This window comes from Vespa crabro, chromosome 10 (assembly GCF_910589235.1).
Source record: "Vespa crabro chromosome 10, iyVesCrab1.2, whole genome shotgun sequence".
Lineage (NCBI taxonomy): Eukaryota > Metazoa > Arthropoda > Insecta > Hymenoptera > Vespidae > Vespa > Vespa crabro.
In genome coordinates this window covers 5,439,492-5,458,073 of record NC_060964.1, presented here as the reverse complement: position 1 = coordinate 5,458,073, position 18,582 = coordinate 5,439,492, and positions in this window count along the sequence as shown.

Below are 18,582 nucleotides of genomic sequence, written 5' to 3'. Positions count from 1 at the left end.
ATATTGCTTGGCTCAAAATCCGTAGAAGAAAGTTTTACCGCGCTCGCGGAATGCAAACAGAAAAGTTTTAAATCGTTGGAACGTGATCGCGGACGGAATTGCGAGGATGGATCGTGCGCACCACGGCTATATTCTTTTTCTTTTTCTTTTTCCTACTTTTCACTTTTCTCTCTTTCTCTTTTTCTATCTTATACGAGAAAGTGCGCGCAACTTGTACACTGGTTTCTATTGGAAAGAAAGAGATGGAGGATTAGAATTGAAGAAAGATAAAGGATCGATCTATAATGCGATTCGGAGCTATCTACCCAATGATTTACTTCGAATACCACGAAACAAAGTACCTCACTGTAAAAGATCGTTTCCATGAAAAACAAATCTCTTCCGTTCGACTTATTCTCCATAAAAGGGAATCTATTATTAAAAATCATTGCACGATGAAGACCTGTTCTTCTTTTTTTTTTCTTTTTTTTTTCTTTTTTTTTTTTTTTTTTTTTTTTTTTAACACTGCCGCTATACTTTCGCAGAAAGAATTTTTTTTACAATAAACCAATGAATTTGTTATTTTCAATCCTTCGATATTTCTAACATATAGTGTAATGATACTGGATTATATTTATGAATTTTTATATATAGTATACGTATAACATAAATGTATTATTGCATTTTGTGTTTTTGTTTTTCTTGTTTTTTTTTTTCCTTTTTTTTCTTTTTCTTTTTTTTTTAGCACAAATAAATACTTCCAACACTAGTACGATAAATATTCAAACAATTCGAGCTATATCAAATGAAAATATTTAATATGCATCGTGATAGATATTTAATTTTTTCAATTCTCTCTTTTCTTTCTGTTTATATATTCCTATATTTTACATTTCTTATATATATATATACATATATATATATATATATATATTTTCTTTTTTTTAACTTTATCTTATTGCCGTCAACGAAGTCATCTAATAAGTACGATTCATAAACGTATGAATTCCGTAGATATACGAATAGTTCAATAAAGATCACGTGAAAGCGAAAGAATCTGTCGATGAAGAATCGTAGGCACGTGGATGATAACGGGTAGATTCGATTAGCGTCCGTAATATTTGAGATTCCTGGAGACGTTTCATCGTGGACACGTTCCAAGTGTTTCTGGAAATAATCATTCAAACCATCTCGTAGTTATAAGCGTGCTTTTCTTTCCGGCTTTGCCTCAGCGACGTGAAAGAATGCATTGGGCGGTGAAGAGTACAATTAAAATTAAAAAAGTAATACGAGTTTCTCCCTTTCCCAATTATTTTCTCTTCTTATGTATATATATCTTATATATATATATATATATATATATATATATATATATATATATCTGTCTCTCTTTCTCTCTTTCTCTCTCTTTCACTCGCTAGCATGAACTCCCTCTCATTAATGGCGCGCACAATGAAGCGCGGTCCCGCCTGCAATAAACACTTCTGAAATTGGTTATTCTCTAGGCGCCTTGACGAAGGCAATTGTACGTCAACCGCAGAGATTACCATCGTTATGATTGCTCTTTGTTTCCGCGCTCTTGCTCTTTCCTTTCTTTCTTTTTCTTCATTTTTCTTGTCCTTTCTACTTTCGCCTCTTGGTTTCTTTCTTCTTCATATTTCGTCTTAGTATTGCTCGTACCATCGGGCTCTCTTGTCTCGTTTAACCACATTGCATCATCTTCTGTTAGGTATTTCCGCAGGAAAGAAAGTGTTTCGGTAATATTCTCCCTTTCGGTAATATTTTTATTTATGAAAATTCACCGTGAAAATTAAATTGGATTCAATAAATGTAGATTGTGCGACAATCAATATCGTATAAAATTTGATTTTAATATTATTATAAGCTTACAAATCAAAACTGAAGAGATCGATTGATTAATGACAGTTCCAACGTGATTCGTTTCCTTTACGAAAACGAATAGGTCGGTATTCTCGTTAAAGGGACATCGTAAAAAATCATTAAGAATTATTCATAATTTCGGTGAATAGGACATAACATGAGCGTAACGTTCACAGAAGATAGCCGAAAACACGTTAAGTCGGATTTCCGTGGATGAAAGTAACAATGATAATAATAATCCGACTGCTTGGAGGATTACACGATGGCTCTTCTTTGCGTCTCTCGAAACACTTGGTGGACCAGCCAATGTTGATGCAACTACAGCGAGTAATTAATTAAAGCGCCATAAAAATCGCTAGCCGGTTCTCATTTGCGACAGAATACCGTGCCGTGTCTCTTGGAATCATTTGCGGTGGTCGGTTTAACCGAACAAGGTGAGCGACCAGTGTCTGATGCATCTTCTCGCAAAAGAGTCAGAGATATGGCCAGTGATTATCACGCTATCCTGACTTTATTAAGCTTTCGTCTCATCGTCCGTCTTGATTACGTTCATTAGAACATTCTTTCGCGAAAACTTCCTTTCTTCTTTAGAAAAAGAACGGGCTCGTTCTACCATGAATATTTTGATCGTTATTATGAAAGAAGAGAGCAAATCTAGGCGGGATATGGGATGGAAAGCAAGAAAATTGGGTAAAGATTTATAAAGATATTATAAGACTCTAATTAATTCCACTTAAAGAAATAAAGAGTAAGAGCGTTGAAACGAAAAGAGAAAGACAATAAATTGAACTTATGGCGATAGGACACGAAGCCGATTCATTAGCCCCATGGTAAAAATCGGTAATCTGCTTCTGGCTCATTTGCGAGACACCGCGGCAGCATCTTGCTTCTCTTTTTCTTCTTCGCGGATCATTTGCCTTTTCTCTACCGGACACGAATGATTCCTCGCTTTGACCCCGTCTCGTACGTTTTCTTCTATTCTCGACGTGCCACGACGAGAAGGTTGAAGGGAGAACGATGAAGCTTGGAACGGGCGTAGCTCGAGTAAAACGAAGCTGAGAAACGCCTGAGAGGAAGAAGATTCACTGGTGGAGAGGAAGAGAAGAGATGAAGAAAGATAGGGGAAGAGAAGCAGAGGGCCTCATCAGTTAATGGAGGCCGCAATTAATAACACCCGAGTCGTTTATCACTCAGATCCGCGACTTATCCTCACGGTATACCTCTGCAACCGAGCGACCGACCAGGCGGCGGGGGTTCCTTCTTCTACCCTCGTCCCTCGCTCATCATCCCACACCTTTTCTACCCGTTCTTGTCGATCTTCTCTCTTCCTTGTTTAACCCCCAAGTAGAAGATAGTTATATCTCATGGTACAGAAGCGTCGAAGACGGGGCTCACTTCTACGAAAGCATCGTACACCATTTCACCAGCCGATCCTGGTATCCGCAATATACTCAGAGGACGACGCCTCAATGAAGAGGCTTAACGGCAGGAAGAGCGTAATACGTACGAGAGATGCCGGGCTATGAAAACGAGCTGGGAATGCAGTGTGCAGAGAGCTGTAGCATGGTTTATAGGCTCTCTAGTTCTCTACTTCTCTCTTCTATCTTCTCTCTGCTGGTGGTCTATTTAGAAGGAATTTCGTGAAATAAATCAAATAGATTTTCAAGGGGAAAATAATTGTCCCGGTAATATTTATTCTATGGACTTCGTTTTATATAAGGATATTATTAAAAATTTCTTGAGAAAATTTCCAATGAATTTCTATTTATTATTTTATTTGTCACACAAATAACGCATATTTATTTAAAACGAACGACTTTGAAAATAATTTCTTTCTCTCTCTCTCTCTCTCTCTCTCTCTCTCTCTCTCTATCCCTCATAGAATACTCTTTTGAGATCCTTCCGTAATATCCGGATTGCCAGCTAAATGGACGGTTAAAAGGTTCGAAACGTCTGGCCTCACTTCGGAGTTAGAGAAACGAGAAGAGTTAGTGCTCTCCAGTATAGGATTCCTATCGAACGAGAGTCGAAAGGAAGAAAGTGAGGTTGAACGGAGAGAAAAACGAAGGAACGACGTGGTGGTGGAGAAGTAAGTGGAAACGTAAGAGGAGAGAGAGAAAGAGATAGAGAGAGAGAGAGAGCACTTGGGCTCTTCGTTAATTAAGAGATCGCATTGATCCTTAACCGAACTAAACTTTGCATTTGCATACATCGCAATCGCTCTGTTATGTCTCGATCGTAGGTACGTGTTCTCTTTCTCTCTCTCTCTCTCTCTCTCTCTCTCTCTCTCTCTCTCTCTCTCTCTCTTCGTCTACACAAAGAGTACAGTGCTCGGGTGAAATTTGGCAAGCGAGTTCCAGCACGTCTTTTGGCAAGAACATATCGTCGACCGGGAGATGATTCGAGTTCGAACTGAGAAATCGCCTTGGATCCGACGTCTGGCGCGGCAGGCTGTGAATAATGCGCGGAGGCTCGCAAACCGATCATACGAATTAATGGTTATTACTGGAACATTACGTCGAGGATGCGGAGAGTAAAAAAAAAGGAGAAGGAAGAAAAAGGAAGAAGACGAAGAGAAGAAAAAGAGAGAGAGAGAGAGAGAGAGAGAGAGAGAGAGAAAAAGAGAAGAGATCTCGACACGGGTCGAGCCCGTCTTGGCGTCCTGAGGTCACGGGAGACAAGATTCTCGACGGCGCTAGTCAAGGTATAAAGAAAGAAATATAAAAAAAAAAAAAAAAAAAAGAAAAGAAGAAAAAAAGAAAAGAAAAAAAAATAGAAAGAGAGACAAACAAAAAACGAGAAAATATAAAAGTGACGGTGAGAGAGGGAGGGTGGATTGGGGGAAACAGGAGGGAAGTAAAGAAGGTACACCAGTAGACGCAGCAGGGAGGGGTGCCGTTTCTCTTGCTGCCGATGCCGCTGTTGCTGCCGTTGCTCCCGCTACGCCTTCGCTACTCACGTCTCTCGGTTTAGCGGAGAAAGAAAGGTTAACAATGATATTGATTAACGGTCTTGAATTTTCGAATGTACCGGCTCGGTCCGGCCCGGCCCGGCCCGGCCCGGCCCGCTTGACTCGCCTTTTTTTACAAACGGTGGGTGTAGTGTACGCGGCGCTCGCTCACACGCGTGGGCCGCGAAAAAATATTAGTTGCTTCCGCGCCCCTCGGGAATCCATATATTCGCCTGCCCAAATTACACATCGAATTCATAAGTTTGCCGACGCGGTACGTCCCATCGCGAGATGCCCGTCATTAATCCGTCGCCACGACGAAACCGTAATTTTCCTATGGTACCTAATCATTCCTTTTTCTGTTTTTTTTTCTTTTTTTCTTTTTCTTTTTTTTTTTTCTTCCTAACTTCCTTCCATTTTTGTTTTTTTTTTGTTTTTTTTTTTTTGGTTTTATTTTTGTTTTTTTTTTTTTTGTTTTTGTTCTTTATCTTTTTCATTCGGGCACGCAAGAATAATGCTTGATCGAGAGTCGCGAGTTAGAAACTTCCAATTGAGGGGATTCGCTTTCGAGACGATAACGGGTAGAACGAAAAGGCCGAATCAAATCGTCAATTCGTTTCGTCGAAGTTTCGTCTTCTCAAACTTACGATCCGCCTTGATTTAAAAGCGAATTAAGACGCTTTATCGCTGGGTAACCTGCGTGCCACGTTTTCTCCCTTACGTCGGACTCGTTTCTTCGCGCTTTCAATGCGATTATCGATTAGTTACGTTGCACGCCGCTTATCACTATAAAAAGTGTGAAAGCCTTGCTACCTCCTCTCACCCTCTTTTACTTTATATCTACCTCTCCTTATTTCTCTTTCTCTTTCTCTTTCTCTCTCTCTCTCTCTCTCTCTCTCTCTCTCTCTCTCTCTCTTTATCTTACCTCCCTTCCACCCCTCTCTCTCTCTCTCTCTCTCTCTCATTCTTTTCTGCTTACTCTTTTTTTTTTTCGGCGAGTCTCTTTTTCGTTCGTTTTCTCGCATATATTGAGACGTAAAAGCTATAGTTTTTTGTGATTGTTACTTAGTCGATACAATCCGCTTAAGGTGGCCGAAAGAAACACGACGGGAGTCTTTTTCGTTCAAAGAGGGAGGGAGATGAAAGAAGAGATTCTTAGTGTGTTCGTAGGGTGGAGAACGTACGCGTCAGGAATCGTTGATCGGCGGTCGGGTTCGTTTCTCGAAGGAAACTGGTTCTCGCACGGGCACCTTCTTGCCATTATCTATCTCGATGTGCGCGAGGCTTTCAGCTACGACTCGCGAATGCGTTTTAAGATAAAGAAAGAAGGCACGATATCAAAGGGGTTACGACCAAAGAGTACGATGAAATCTTAATGAGAATTGATGTCAAACTATCGCTTCCTTTGCTTTTGTCGATTAATCGTTTATCTTCAATCTTCAATTTAGTTTAGTTTATCACGTAGTCGTTTCTTTTTTGACAAAAAAAAAAAAAAAAAAAAAAAAAAAAAAAAAAAAAAAAAAAGAAAAATAAAAAAGAAAATAAAATAAAAAAAAAAAATAAAAAATCTATTGTATAGTAAACGCACCGATAGATCGTAATTTATCACGAATACAAGAAAGTAGAATGTCATTGTTCGATTAAATCAGAAAAAAAAAACACGCACACGCACACATACATATATATTAGGTATTAAAAACGAAGATTTCTCCATCTCTCTCTTTCTCTTTCTCTCTCTCGTTTTTTCTTTGTTTCATATTCGTTTCGTCGACAAAAAAAATATTGTAAAAAAGAAGGAGAGTTTATTAAAATCGTTTATCGGTCGATCGGCTCGTTTGTTCCTTCCGATCGCGATAAGGAATCGTTAAAAGAAATCGCGTTGGAGTATTCGTTGCTAATTCTAGGCTTCGCGCGGACAGGGTGATTAAAAAAGAAAGAATAGTAAGGTAGGCGTCGCGGGTAGTCGTGGAGAAAAAGAAAGAAAGAGAGAGAGAGAGAGAGAGAAGGAAAAGAAAGAGAGATCGGCTTTCATGCTAACCGGCAGTAAATTTGCACCATCGCGACGTAGAAGCGGGCAATTTCTTTTGCACCTCGCCCTTAATCTGCGCATCTGACTACCTAAATTGGTTTGAGCAAAGCTAATCTCAACGGCGTTATCAATTAGTCGGACCACAGATAACGCGCTGTAGCCCTAACCATGCATTTAATGTATTTTTAACCTTAGACAGTCAAACCGACTTACGAATGGATTTGAGTCCTTCCTCCCAATTCGATTCTCTTATTTGTTCGAATTATAAAATTGTTCATTATATAAGATAAAATCTTTTATAATCGAATTTAAAAGTAACCAAAAACGAAAGAAATAATATTTATATATTCGAACAGATAATATATATATATATATATATATATATATAATAATACTTTGATTTCCATTATTAATAATCGAGATCTTATCCGAGCTTCGTTCGATCGATCATCTCACGTACCAATTTAAGGAAATTAATAGCGATCATGTAAAGTAGTCCCTCGATCTAACTTGTCTCGATCTCGGTGGAGACTCATGTCCATCGCTAGATTGGTCGAAGCCCGACCATATCTTTCTCATGAGAACATAAACGAGCGCGCGCACGCGCTTACCTTGTGATATGGGATAAAATACTACCGAGACCGAGGGAAGAAATCGAAAGAAGGAGGAGAAAGAGAGATAGGGAGAGAGAAGAAGAACGAAAGTATAGTATCGTTTGTTATATATGAGAAAGGAAGAATAGACAAGGGAAGTAAATATATTCTTATCTATTTGGCAAAAAAAGTTTAACTAAGCAGCTAATTAAAGGTTTAATCTTATTATTAGTCCTATTCAAGCCATTGTCGAAAGTGTTAAGTATAAGGAGGAATGAATACAGAAAATAAGAGAGAAGGACAATTAAACCGAACAGTGAAATTTATTATGAAAGGTGTTGGACAATACGGTTAACGGCACGTGGCATGCAATCATTGATTTTTCATTGAATTTCCTATTCAGGTTTCTCGACGACAAAGTTTCGCTATTAACAACGATAACAACGGTAGCTTGTAGGGAATGAATTTGTCTACGGTTTATCGTAACACAACGCGTACTCGCGACGAAATACTCAAAGGAACGTTTACTTTATGGTATTCGTACTGGTCTCGAGTTACGCTACTCTAAAGTAATGGTAATCATCGAGTTGCACGCGAAAAGATGTTAGTTGTGTCGTGGTAAGCGAACGTGAGAATGAAAGAGAGAGAGAGAGAGAGAGAGAGAGAGAGAGAGAGAGAGAGAGAGAGAGATTAACACAACGTCGATGTCGATTCCAGCACGGATAAAGTGAGATGCGTATGTACATCGTGCTTCTCTCTCTCTCTCTCTCTCTCTCTTTATTTTTTACCTCTTTTCATCCATTTATCCGTGACTCGTGCGCATTTACCCGATAATGTTCGTGCACAACCTGGTCGCGTTCTCGCGTAAGATAAGATCTCACGACGAGCGTTAAATATCCTATTTATTACCTCGTCTGCTTTTCGACTTAACTCGCAAACATCAAGTCGAATGTCCATTTACTCTTGTTACGCGTCAATTCTTACGCCCTTTTTTTAAGGTACCGATGTTGCATCGTTAAATTGACGAACTTCTCCTTTATCGTATTAATCCTTTCTTTCTCATTTCAATGTGAAATGTATCGTCTTGAAATTCAACATGAATTTCAAATTCTTCCATCTTTCGTGATAGTTTAGTCTCGGTGAATAGCATCGTTGATAATACCATTCAAGCAACCTCGAACTTTGCAAAGAAGAGAAGAGCTTTCATCGTACGTGAACATCTTTCATGGATCTTCGAAACTTGTTGTACTTGAAAACTGATTTTAATTAAACCGATTGAAAGGATAATGAAAAAGGTGAAAGATCGATGATATTATTATTTTTTTTTTTTTTTTTTTTTTTTTTTGTGATAAGAAAGAAATGATATTGTATTTTCTAAATTACAAGGTACTGTTTTACAAATTGATCTCCAAGGATAATTTTTTTTGTTTTATAAAAATAATATAGGTATAATGATTTTCCATATGATGTGCATAAGAACAAAGTAAAGAGTTTGAAAGTTCGTACATAAAAGACCGGCACTTTCGTGAGAGAATAATCGAGGATAGAGAGAGGGTAGAAAATTAAAGTTGGAAAATTAATTAGAGCGCGGTCAGTGGAAAGTAGTAAGAGAATATCGTGCGGACGGCACATTTCTCTTTTAGGAAGTGAACGTACATACGTGATCGGCATTACGCGTTTACTTTCCGCTTCGCGAACGACGAAAGATAACGCATTCTATCGTGCTAGTTCTCTTTTTCTTTTCTCTTTTCGTTTCTCTCTCTCTCTCTCTCTTTCTCTTGTTCCCTTTGGAATCGGAAGTCGCGCGACTTAAATGATCTACAAGGGTTGGACACGCTTCGAGCTAACAAATAAAAGTTTAGATATGATTTTGCAAATGCGTGTTAGGTATGCCGTGCCCAATGATAGTTTGCCTTTTTAATTTTCTCTTAACACAATAGTAAGATGTTTTTAACGATTACCGATCGATCATAAATTAAAGATTTGGATTATTAAAAGATTTGTCAATCATTCGATGAAATCTTTCGAAATAAATATTTATTACGATAGTTATTCGTAAATGATAATTTATTTTTTAATTTAATTACGCATTCCTCTATTATGGTTAAGGAACAAAAGCATTGTGAGAAGAATACGAAAAGAAAAAGTAAATACGAAGGTTTAAAGAAATATGAGGGACATATTTTAATGGTACATGTAACCAATCGATCTCTCACGTCATACATTTTTTTTAAACATTGGAATTTTAATTCGGTTGATTCGTTAAAGCGATCGTAAATTTGTCGGATCTGAACGGCTCGTATCAAAGGAAATAACTGATGTCATCAATGTAAAATCGAAAGATTCGTGGAATGCGCTTGGAGAAACGAATAATTTTATTGGACGCCTTTCTTGTATAAGTGTTGCGGATATTGATAAGCTTGTTCTTAACTCACCGCGGATCGTAAACTGATGAGAATTTCGGATAAGGCAATTATATTGAGTGAGTAGAGAAGAGATAGAAAGAGAGAAAAAAAATGTAGAGAAGAGATAGATAGATAGATAGATAGATAAAGAGAGAGAGAGAGAGAGAGAGAGAGAAAGAGTGAGAGAGGAAACATGTGAAATTCAACTACCAATCGATCAGTAACGTAAACGAAACTCGAGTCCTTTGTACAAAGTTCCGATTCGCCGGACAAATTCCATTCTAATTGGCGTCATTCCATCGTTCCAACACTCTGCGAAATCTTTTTGTCAAAACGCTTAATTATCAAAAGCACATGAGATCGTAATTTTTCATTTTGAAAGTATCGAACGTTAACTTGTACATGAATCCGATACTAATCGATTAATTTTCATTTAGTGAAAATAAAAATTTATCGATCGACGTTCAAGAGTTTCGAAAGTCTCTTAGCAAGTAAAAAAAGAAAAAACAAAAAAAAGAAAAAAAGAAAAAGGTATCACGCTTTTCTCGATACATAATATATTCTAAGATCTCGTGAGTCGGCGCAACTTAAACAGGGAGGAGTTAACGCGTTGGCGTGACGCAACCTCGTAAGATCGAACTCGAAGTTCGAGTCGAGCTTGCCATCGTACGAGTACAAGCACCCCTTTTTCCCCATCCCTCTGCTACCTTAGCTTTGCCTACTTTTCCGTCTCTTAAGAGACGTAAGTCGACGACGAGTAATCTTAGTCTTGATCTCTCGATGAATTTTTCGTGATAACAGTATTAAGGTCGTAGCGGGTTAGCACACGCTAGTCTTCCAGCGAATGGATTTTCTACCATTTTCCTTCGTATAGTTGACATCTGAGACGATAGTCGAAACGAAAGCTCGAAATATTAACTTCGTAATTATTTTTACACTTGGTCGAGTACCGTTAGCGATTCGTTAAGAACGTTCGAACGAACGTACGTACGTACGAATGAACGTACGAACGAACGTACGAACGAACGACGAGAAACAGGTTTATGAAGGAAAAAGAAAAAGAAAAAGAAAACAAGAAAAAAGAAAAGAAAAGAGGAATTTTAAAAGAAGCGTAATTACGTAAATCATGGGACAAGTGTCAAAGACAATCAAGAATTTCTGGCGTTAAAACATTAATACGAGACTGAAAAGAATAACACAGTTCTCCGATAGTTAGCGAATTTAATTTATCGAGACATATCTCGCACATAGGTGTATATATATATATATATATATATATATATATATATACATGCATATGTATATTAATATGCATGTATATACAAATGCGCGCTACAGAGAGGCGTATAAATATCGATATTGTCATAGAACGTATCTCTTGTCGTCTCGTTCGATGTATACCTAATTCAGTATTAGATGTACGACTTCGTTCGATTTCATTCGTTTTTAAATGACGGACCAAGCACGCACTCATCTGTTATACGATAACCAATGCTCGAATATTATGCGATAAAAGAATAAGAGAAAAATAAAATCGTCTGGGAATTGTACGACGATGAGGATTATGACGTCCAAGTTCTTGATACGTGCACTTTACACCGTCTACCAATTTAGGTATATATCCATGTATGATACACATTTATTCTATATGTTCCCAAGACGAGTACGTTGTCGTTACTTACGTATTATCCTCGCGTGTGCACTTCTCTCTAACGTTTAACTCGGCTAATGGCCATTGCTGAGAAACACTAAATGCACTTGCTCTCGTTTACCTTTCCGTACTAAAGGCAGCCTCGAAGAGAGTCCAGACTGTATCATCGGCCTTATAATCTCACTCGGTTCACCGCCCATTTTACTCGGCATTGCTAGATCTTCCGTATTCCCGACTGGTTATGCGTCTATTTCAGCTTATCTCGAGAGCTTTCTTCTATTTCGATAACAGTGGAAACAAAAGTTAGAGACAAACAAACGAATATAGAACGTATAAGTAGGAATAATCATAGTTAGATCACAAAATAAATTCCTCTCAGGGTATAATGATCAGAGAGAGAAAGAGAGAGAGAGAGAGAGAGAGAGAGAGAGAGAGAGAGAGGATGGTCTTAACGTTGAGACATAAATAAAGTTCGAAGTCGTTAGGTCTAACCTAAGAGGCAGTGAATTTCATTGGATTATCGAGCCGGTCCTTCACTTATCCTCTTGGTAGAAGAGATTCGCGTTTTTATCTCTACCTCGCGCCCTCTTAATCGGTCTTTCTTTTCGGATCGCTTAATCATCGGCGATGTAGCTGTGCGGCTCGAACTTGTCGAACGCATCCTACGTCGGAAGTCCAGTGACTTCTCTCGTCTCTCTAGCGAAGAGACTATTAATCTCTTCCTCTCTTCTCCTCGGCAACCTTCGTACACCATCGTCGTTACCAAGCACCAACACTGTTAGAATCGTTCGACGTGGCCTTCGTGTTATCGACGATGTACGCTGGAACGAGGTTCTTCCGAGAAGGGGTCTTTGAAGATAGAGCGAGTTAGTGAGAGTGAGAGATAGATAGAGAGAAAGAGAGAGAGAGAGAGAGAGAGAGAGAGAGAGAGAGAGAAGGAAAAAGCAAAAGTATTTCGAGAGTCGATCGTGAGCGTTATCGCAGAAGGTGTTGCGAATGGCTCCCGAAGCAGTGGTCGATGCAGCGGCCGATGCAGCGGCAGGTGCGCGCTGCTCTTGCAAAGAACGCGAGAGCAGGAGATGCTCGAGCTCAAGACTGTAGTATGTGCGTTCGGGAGAACTGTTGCCTTCGTTAACGAGCATGTTTCCTTCTCGTCGACACTGACCGGCATCCTGAGAAGAGTAAAGGAGAAACGGAAGATGAAGAGAGATAAATGGAGGAAGAGCAACGACGATATTCAAGCATTCTCGGTACCACGAAAACCAGATCGACGATTTTAATTTCAATCGTCGGACATTCCTCTTTCAGCGGTAGCTCTCTTGCCTCGTAATTATCGTCGTCATCCTACTCGTACCTTTTGGAAATAAATGATCCTTGATTTAACTATAAGAAGTTGTTGCATTTGCGATAAGGATTATCTCACGGTGTCGTGAATTTTCGTCGAAATTGTGCACCGTAGATCGTAGTTCGATCGGAATCGTAGCTCGTCCTGTCGATTGAGAAACGGCTTGCAGAGTTTACAGTTGGAATTATTTCGTCGTCCTCTACCAACCGGGGATTTTTCCTCGAGGGAAGCCACGGAAAAGAATAGCCCTGAGTGCGTGGAAAAGGGACACAGAGAAAGGGGGATGAAAATAGTAAAGCGAGAAAGAGATGCAGGGTGAGGAGGGAAAGAAAAGCGAAACGGAGGACACGGTCAACGTTGGTCAGCAGACAGAGTGGACCCACGACTATTAGTCACCCATTCTCCTTCTCTAATACTACCCTCTCGCTTCCGCTCAACGGCTGCAATCACTACGTAACCCATTCCTCTTCCGACCCCTCTCGCCTTTTCTCTCGTCCTCTCTTCAACCCCCGATATAGCACCCCGCCCTTATCTCGTTCGTGCTACCGCTTCCATCCACTCCTACTCATCCCTTCTCACTACCGTCTCACCTCTTCTTTCTTTCTCTCTCATCCTCTTTCGTTCCATAAAGAAAGAAGGAGAGAAAGAGAGAGAGAGAGAGAGAGAGAGAGAGAGAGAGAGAAAGACGGTGAGAGGGTTGGTTCGATTACTCTTACACGACGTTTACTATCTTATTCTCTGGCCGTCTTTCTTTCTATCTCTACGTCATTTCTCGGCAAAACCTTTCGTCGTTTTACCATCATGCTCCTCCCTCTTTCTTCTTCTGTTTCTTCTGCTTCCACCATCTCACGACAACCTCTCTATTCTTTTTCTCCTGCATCGTTATCTCTGTACCGATCGTTATTCTACACCGTCTTACACCTCTTCCGCCCACAGTTTCACGAGATTACCCACCGAATTCCTTATCTACAGGGATAATAATATCCCTGGCGTAGGGAATGAAAAAAGAAATAGACGATTAGCTTTAACGATAAAGAGTACGCCTTCGAAGACTCGTTGCAAACTTCTTTTCCAGTTTCACGAGTTGTTCTCTCTCTTTCTCTCTCTTTCTCTCTCGCTCTCTCTCTCTCTCTTTCGCTCTCTTTTTCTCTTTCTCAGTTTTTATTATTCTTAGCCGTATTATTTGAGAAATTTGCAAAAAGTTACAATCGAATCGAGAAAACTGTTTTCTAATTGCAACTTATACATATATCGTCTATTAAAGAATTTTCATTTTCGTCTGATTTTTAATGTTGGAATAATTTAACAATGACTTTTTTAATCGCGCAATACGATTTTTCAAGATAACTTTTATTCGCTTAAGATTTTAAGATGTATACATTTTTAATGGATATACCGCGAATATAAAAAGTTTAGTGGAAATGCGATTTTTACGTAGGTACTCGAGTATGTAGAAAAAAGTAAAAGAAAGAGAGAGAGAGAGAGAGAGAGAGAGAGAGAGAGAGAGAGAGAACGAAGAATACGGACAAAAGAGAGTACGTCACTGTTTGAAAAGTATTCGTTCCAGCATCATGCAGACGGATTTCGAGAGACGGTCCAGGAAAAGGTGGAAGAAGACGAGGAAGAGGAAAGATTCCGTGGAGCGGATTGTTAGTACGGAAGCATCTTGCGCGAGAGAACTTTGCCTTCGTTCATTTGAAGAAGCAGCTGCGCTAAGAACAAGAGATCCTGACGGTGAATAGTGCGAAAGAGGAAGAGAAAACAGAGAGAGAGAGAGAGAGAGAGAGAGAGAGAGAGAGAGAGAGAGAGAGGGAAAGAGAAGCATAAAATAATGCGAAATGGTAGGGAAAGAGAAAGAGAAAGAGAAAGTGGAAGAAGCAAAGCACTATCTGCGTCGCGGCCGTCTTTCCGTCGACGGTATTCTTCGATGTAGTCTTTCGCGAAGAAACGGAAGCGAAGTAGAAGCTCGTAGAAGGATGCAGTTTGCTATGACGGATGGTCTTCTCGTTTCGAGGGAGTTTCTCTAACTCTCTCTCTCTCTCTCTCTCTCTCTCTCTCTCTCTCTCTCTCTCTCTCTCTCTCTCACAGGATGAGGATGACGGAATTAAAAGTTTTTCTGAAAGAACGAAAAACGAACGTTTTCCTTTTTGTAAAGTATACTTTTTATATTTTTACATCAAAGACATAATATATCATCGTATGCATTAAGCAATACAATTTGCCATATTATCGTACATTACTTTTTTAATGAAGGTATAAGTCGAACGAAAATATATACGGCGCTAATGAAGAATCATAAAAATTTTATGAATTTAATGAATATCGAGTGAAGATATTCTTGAATATTTTAACTTGAACGGTTGAATATATATTTGATACATTATCGATTGATAAAAATAATTTAGTTATAGAGGAAGTCTCGGAAATATGATGGAGGAGAAATCGGGAAAAGTGTTCACATGGTAGAATGGAATTAATTTAACGCGTGGTGACGACATAAGAAAAAACATTTTATTAATTTATAAGCGAGTACCGCGCGTGCGGCATTTTCAAAGAGTCGCTACACCTTCCTTTCGTATTTACATCGGAATAATTTAGCGTCAAAGAGAAAAAGAGAAAGAGAGAGAGAAATGGATAATCGTTTCATACTCTCATTCTCTCTCTCTCTCTCTCTCTCTCTCTCTCTCTCTCTCTCTCTCTCTCTTTCTGCGGTATATTAAATGTCGACTCGATAGTCGACTCGGCGACGTTGTCGACAACTCAACCGTTCCGCTTGGCATGAACCAACGTCGTTCTTTATGATTATATCATCCCATATTTTCCGCGATTACACGGTACGTATAGTAATTATCGGGATTAAAAATAATTAGAAATTTGTAAGTAAATAGATTAAATGTCTTTGATTAAATATCATTGGAAATATTTGACATGTTTCGAATATAGATATATATGCATATATATATATGTGTGTGTGTGTGTGTGTGTATGTTTGTATAGATCAATATTGAATATTATTTTATTCGTGATGTAAGAGGTATAAAGTGACGTATTTGCACGCGTCGCAATATCACGCTGTTTCTATGTTCCGGTACATCCGTCTACACGTATTCGCTTTCGTTGCTACTTCCCCTTTTTTCAGCCTCAACCACAATCTACGAGAACCATCTTTCTTTTCGTTTATCTTTTTCTCTTTCTTTCTCTCTCTTTCTCTCTCTCTCTCTCTCTCTCTTTCTTTCCCTCTCTCTTTCTATCCCTTTCTTTACCCCGCCTCCTTTTTCTTTACTTCCGGTATTCGAAACTTGTAGCGGAAAGAAAAATATTCTATTTGCTTGGAAACGTCTGCACATTGGGCGAAACGAATCCAAATTCTCTCTTCTCTCTCTCTCTCTCTCTCTCTCTCTCTCTCTTTCTTTTTTTTTTCTCGCAATGGTCGCATATGTTTGAAGAAAAAGAACACATGTGCGCGTTTCTGATTTTTCCACTTTTCATCGGTTTTCTTTCTTTCTCTTTTCAAATGGGGAAGCTCTCGTAGCTCGATCTATGGCAATGGAACAGGCGTTTTATCGTTGTAGATTTTCCGTCTTACCTTCGCCGTTTTTCATGCTTTATTTATCACCGTAAAATTTCACCTACTTTCGAAGCGGTCAAGAACCGTTCCCGAAGGAACTCGGTGGAGTTTTATTAACCTCTCGTCGGGAAACCATAAAAATCTTTTCCCGGAAGATTCAATGATGTAACACGCTCCAGTTCGATAACGTTTTCGGTCCATAAGAAACGCTCGAAGCGGTAAATCTATTAATATCAAATACGAAGAACAAGATAGAAGTTTGTGAAAATGATAGAAGAAGTTAAACGAAACGTTAAAAGATACTATCGAAGGAGCCTATTATCTATCTTTCAATTATTAACAATGTAATTGGCATCATCAACTCCACGTATCCGTTACGTTATGAGATAACTATTATCGAGATAACGGCACTTTCATATTGGAACAATTAACAAAGGTTCATTGGGATTAAATAGATCATCGATTTTAAACGTTTATTTTCAACGTGTACAAAGAAATCGTGAGAAAAAAAAAATTAATGGTATTTTCGGGAATCATGATCCATGTCATGCAGTCTAGTTATTTATTTTGTTCTAGAAAAACCTTCATCGATATAAACGTCGCACAGTGGGATATTCGCAGCAAAAAGATATGAATATTTTTCCTTTGCTTTTTATTGCAAATATCCCACTGTGCGTCGCACAGTAAAGAGGTCGTCGACGTTCCCGTAGCAGTCGACGACGAAGGCAACTATCATCGTTTGGGTGGCGTATCATCTTCTACCCACCATTGCGTTTCGTGTTCCTTGATGCGCGTCCTTCTCTATATCCTACCACGGTAGTTACGTACTTGAAGGTTCTTCAGTTTACGCGAGCATTCGAATTGCTTCGCGACCTCCTCACAAGCGGATACAAGATAGCGGTCTATGGTTAGGAGAAAGGGAAAGGGTAGATAGAGAGAACGAACGAACGAGTCGAGGCCCTCGTTAGTACGCCTAGGCGCTTGTCTAGTTTACGTAGCGAAATATGAAAAGCGAGGGTAGCAAAATCAAGGAAGCAGCTGGGTAAGCAGAGAAGTATGGTTACCACCTTTCCGTCTCTGAGCCCTTCTCTCTCACTCTATTTCTCTTTCCTTCTTTTCTTCTTTTCGGCTTCTTCTACTACTACTGCCTCTTCTCATAACATCTCTGGTATCCTAGCGACGGTATTACGAAGCGCTATTTTTGCGCTAGAGCATTCACAAAACTAGCTCGTTTCCATCGTTGACTCTCGGCGTTTGCTTTTCCAATTATATGGGTCGTTTTTATCGAGAGAAGGGAGATTGGGAAGAAAAATATTGTGGGGTGGAGGGTGGGGGGTGCGGAGGAGGAGGAGGAGGATGAGTAGGAGGTTCTTTGAGTTTTGTACAGTTTCAGTCTCGCATGATGCGATATGTGAAAACATTGTTCTTTTTTCTTAATTATCTCCGTCGTTCAACAAAAAGGTTATTTAACGAGCGCAACTTTGTATTTCCGGATTAAATTGACGAGAGACATTGAGCCAGATCGTTGACTATCAGCCGGAATAGCGATAGTAAAAGATAGCTATAAAATCGTGCTCTCGGGGACGAGTAACGTTTTCGCTCAACGGCAAACGTTTCTCGATGAGTCAAAATAGCAAGGTTTCTTCCTCGTTGTACAGTTACAGAAGGATGAAAACGAGGTCGGGGAGAAACGTTTAGTCCCATTAATCACATTATCTGAGCGGGAAGGTTTTGTCCTTTCTCCTCGGTCATGGCTATTCGCCGAGTCCCATTCTCCTTCTTCTTCTTCTTCTTCTTCTTCTCCTCCTTTTCTCATCCTCTTGGAACTCAACGAAACGTAGTTCACTTCTTGTCGGTTAGAAGAAGATCAATTTCTACGTATTTACGATTAAACTTAAATCTTTTTCAATGCTTACAACCGTAGATTTTAACGAGTCTATTTTTTTTTTTTTTTTCTTTCTTTCATATTGTCATATAGTCATATTATTGTGCAAGTTAACAGTATTAAGGAGCTTTTTGTAATCCTGCAATAAGTTCACGTTAAAATGTTTCCAAGATTCAGCAACACACACATATATATATATATATATATATATATATATATATATATATATATAGCAACGAATTTTAAGTCAAAGAGAAGTCAGTAAAGGGACACCGTTAGTTGTGAGATAGGTTCGG